The sequence below is a fragment of the Lissotriton helveticus genome, chromosome 5_1 (genome assembly GCF_964261635.1).
Source record: "Lissotriton helveticus chromosome 5_1, aLisHel1.1, whole genome shotgun sequence".
NCBI lineage: Eukaryota > Metazoa > Chordata > Amphibia > Caudata > Salamandridae > Lissotriton > Lissotriton helveticus.
The window spans coordinates 404,188,995-404,193,809 of NC_136065.1; positions in this window are offsets into that span (position 1 = coordinate 404,188,995).

Sequence of the window (4,815 nt, forward strand, 5' to 3'; positions counted from 1 at the left end):
TGTAGGCCACTCTGACCAAGCGACGAGGGTATCCTCTGTGTAGGAATTTTTGTTTCATGGTTTCAGATTGAATATCGAAATCTCTAAGGTTGGTGCAGTTGCGCCTGACCCTTAGGAACTGCGAAAAGGGGATACTGTCTTTTTGACATCTTGGGTGGTAGCTTTTAAAGTGCAGTAGAGTATTTCTTGCGGTGGGTTTTGTATATAGGTCCACTTCTAAGAGGCCTTCGTTGTTTCTGATGTAGATGTCTAAAAACTCCACTTTTGTTCTACTAGTGTGGGCAGTGAATCGGAGATTCTCATCCGCCTGATTCAGCCACAGGAGGAATTCTTTTAAAGTCTGTTCCCCATTCGTCCATACAAAAAAGATATCATCTATGTATCGGTACCAATGGGAAACAGACTCAAAAAAAGGAGCCAGCTCATTGAAGATGTTCTTGGTCTCAAACAGAATCATATATATATTCGCTATTGAGGGAGCCATAGAGGCTCCCATACTGACTCCCTTTATTTGCAGGAACAGTTGTTCCCCAAATTCAAAGAAGTTTTCCTTCAATACCAGTGTCAGGCATTCTTTGATAAAATTATTGGAGCAAGGGATCTGATGTTTATCAATGAACCACATTGTTGCTTCAATGGCTCCTGCTTGTGGGATGTTACTATAAAGCGACTCAATATCTAGAGTAACTAGAATGTCCCTATGTTCATTGAAATGTAAACTCTCAATTTTCTTTATAATGTCGCCTGTATCTTTAACATATGATGGTGAAAGTGAGATGTAGGGGCGAAGTATGTTATCTAAATATTTGGAGATTGCTTCAAGGGGCGTGCCTATTGTTGATACAATCGGACGGTAGGGGGGGTCTTCTTGATTTTTATGGATTTTCGGTAATCCATAGATACAGGATACCTTTTTGTCTGATGAATTTAAGAATTCAAATTCCTTCTTATTAATGATCCCTGCAGCATGAGCTTTAATTGTTATTTTGTTAATAGTTTTCACTATTCTTTCTGTAGGGTTCAGTCTGATTTTTTTATAAAAAATAGGGTCATCTATCATCTTCATCATGTTGGTTTCGTAAATGATGCTGTCGATCAAGACTTTTGACTTTTGTTCTGTCCTGACCGACACTTTGCTGCTATTTTCGGACAGTTTTCTCTGGACTCTAGCCCTCCTCCCATTCCCCCGTCCTTTAACCCTGCTCCCCGTGGATGATCCTCAAATGTCTCCTCCCTTCTCCGCTTCCCCTTCTCTCATACCCTTGCATCCCTCCCACCCTCCCTTTGTGCTGTGACTGCATCCACACTTATGGAACTCTGCTCTTTGACTTTTTGTAATAACTCTAATCAATGGTATTTGCTTCAGATCTTGCACCATATACCATTCCTATGTGACCCTTAGAGTATATCCAGTCATATCCCTTCCCATGTATATAGAGATAACTCTAATGACCAGTCTCCTTTGTGATTGTTAGAGTATATCCATGTGTATCCCCTCCCTATGTATATAGAGATAACTCTAATCACTAGAACATGCAGTAGTCCGCTTTGCTCTCTACCATTCCTATGTGACTTTTAGAGTATATCCAGTCTTACCCCTTCCCTGTGTATATAGAGATAACTCTAATCACTAGTTTATGCAGGAGTCCGCTCTGCTCTCTAACATGCCTATGTGACTCTTAGAGTATATCCATGTGTATCCCCTCCCTAAGTAGATAGAGATTTCACTAGTATATGCCTAGAGTTTATCGATTTGTATCTCCTCCTTGTGTGACTCTATCTCTTGTACATTTGAAATTTTTTCTGTTTGTACCTTTTTGTAACGCATGTAAACCTAAGTCCGTACGTTTTCAACTGGTTCTTGTGTAAGTCAAAAATTTGCAAATTCCTTTTGTACCGTCAGTCCTTATGTTTGAAACTGGGTCCTATGTAAAGCGCTCTGACGCCTTCAGGTAAAGTTCGCGCTATATAAAATCGCATAAATAAATAAATACATTTTTTTTAAAAAGACTATACCACCTCCCTTGTCGCTACTTTTTACAGTGACTGATTTGTCATTCTTAAGCCTAATCATTGATTCATGTTCTTCCTTGGTAGTGTTGTATCTGGGTTTAGGAACAAACCTTAAGGCCTGGTCTAATTTTCGTAGAACCACTTTCTCAAAAATAGCTACTTCTTGGCCTACCTGATCTAAGGAGGGAGTGAATGTTGATGGCAATGTCACTATATTAGGAGCTATGTTGTCTATTTCTATGGGATCATTTTCAGCAAAGAATTTTTTTAGTCTAATCTTTCGAAAGAAAGAGTGAATATCCTGATATAGTTCAAATATATTGACTTGTGCATGGGGGACGAAGGACAAACCCTTAGTTAAAAGAGAGAGGTCTGAGGGAGCCAGATTGTGTGAGGATAGATTAAATATTGGGATTACATCCCGTTCCTCCAATATTGCTTGCTCCTTCTTTCCAGGTATTGCTGAGGTTCCTGGGCATACTGATGGTTCTGATAGTTGCCCCTTGTTGTGTTCTGGAATCTGACTCTTCGGCGTCCCCCTCTTCCCCCCGGTGTCCTAAAAAAGGTTGACGGTTGTTTCTTTGATTGTTCCTAGAATCAAATGGTCTCTCATCATGGTAGCCCATGCTACTTTCTCCTTCTGATTCAGGATCAGAAGAATCAGAGAAAGTATTGATTCTATGCTGAGGATCATAATTAGGTGTTCCTTGTTGGTAATCTGATTTGAAAAAGCCCTCCACAATGTATGGGTAAGTGCGTTCCAGAGTATAAAACCTTTTGTATTTAGTGAATTTTTCTTCTTTTCTTTTTTTGAGATAATCTGAGAACGAAAGAATGTCTTTCTTTATGATTTCCAGTTGTTTATCTGCTTCTTCTACTGTCGTGGATTTTTTAATTTTTTCTTCCAGTTCCTCTATTTCTTTTCTTATTTCTACGGCTAGCTCCTTAGATGTTGAGATTATTAGGATCATGAGATCCCTGGAGCAGCGACTAGCGATCATACTCCATTTAATGAGAAAGGTTTTAATATCAACAAAAAGGCCTGGAATATTCCTAACTCTGAGTCCTAAAGGAATTATCCCATTTTTGAGATAGTTCAACATAAATTCCCCATGGGCTTCTATTCTAATTAATTTCTTTTGAAGGTTTAATAGTTTGTTGGTATCACTATTATTAAGAGGATTACTTGTCGAGCTATTCCCAAATGCTGCATTGGTACCTACCAGTGTGGCGAAGTCATCGTCCGAGAACCCAAACGTCTGGAGTTGGGCCATAGGGGCATGTTATTTCCCTATACGAGTTACACCAGTACTTTTTAGTGGATAGAGAGAGATAGAAGAGAAGATTTAAATCATAGAGGAGAGGCAATCAGGATCAAATCAGTTACAAAACAGTCTTTCTTTTTTAAAAAAACATCAGTGGAGGAAAAACACTAGTCTTAATAAGCAAGGCCCCACACGGATCTACCGTGGGTAAAATTATGCGATATATCAAGGACCCCCTGGTAAGGATAAAGTTCCTGGGTCATTAGTTCAATGCGAAGAAATTAGTTCAATGCGAAGGTATCAACCCAGGCCAAATTACAAGACAAACACTGGCTATTTAAAGACAAAAATATTGCAAAAAATTATTATGAACTATAACACAGAAAAAAAATTTACTGTTGTAAAAAGTTTTTTTTTTAATTATATTGATAAAAATAGATTAAACACATACATCATGTATACAAGATAAATTGATACAATAAAAAGATTTTTGTTAATGATAAAAATGAAACATTTGATTTAAAAAAGGCTCGAGGGAGTTCTATATGTTATTGGCGTGGTTGTAGTCTGTCAACGCGTTTCGACACGTCGTAGTGTCTTCCTCAGGACAATAATTTTTGCAGCCAAATTTTCTAAAAAGAACAAAACATCTTTAGCTTTTCTTAACATATCGTACATTGTGTTATAGTGCATTATTCTCTTATATTTTATCTAAAAAATAAACTTTTCCTTTAATTTCAGGTATTCTTTTTTTAGCCAGGTACAAGAGTCTGATCAATGATTTTTCCACTGAAGATAGCCAAAAGAGCGGTCCTGACAGGAGTCTAAGAACACAATCCCTATAGTGAAGCTTGGCATCAGAAAGAGATTATACATGTATCTAGAATTTTTCAATACATCTGATAAAGGCAGTTAAACACATGTTTAGTTAGTAAATAACGTGTAGATGCAGATAGTAACATTTTAAGGCTTTGCATCATAATCAGGCTTTCTATCATGTTCAAATGCAAATAGTCATATCTTTGGATTTTTACATCGTACTTAAAAAAGAGAGAGAGAAAAGTAATAGAAAGAAGTAAAGATGTTAGAGGTATAAAACCATATTTCTATTTCTTGTAACTGGTGTATCTCCTAAGGATGGTCTGCTTACGAGTTTACACATTCCCTAATATCTATTGTAAAATCATTCTACATTTATTAATTTGTAAAATAATATTAATAGAAACAACCTATTTTGTATCTGCTTCCGGTAGATACTATTTCCATTCAGTATAAATTTTAAAAGTAACTCACCATTATATATAGGATGAACTCAAAATCACTTAGATAGCTGTAATTTCTGCGATATCAGGTTAAAAGACAGTCGATATTTATCAAGCCTGAAAGGTCATAGTGAAAAAACAATTGGATATTATTTGTTTACTCATGATTGTTCTTTTTTTCCCAATCGCTTGTTAATACATATTAGTATCATGATCCTAACTTTCATTGACTACTTTGTTTCCATATTCTTTTTTTGTTACAACCAGTTATCCTT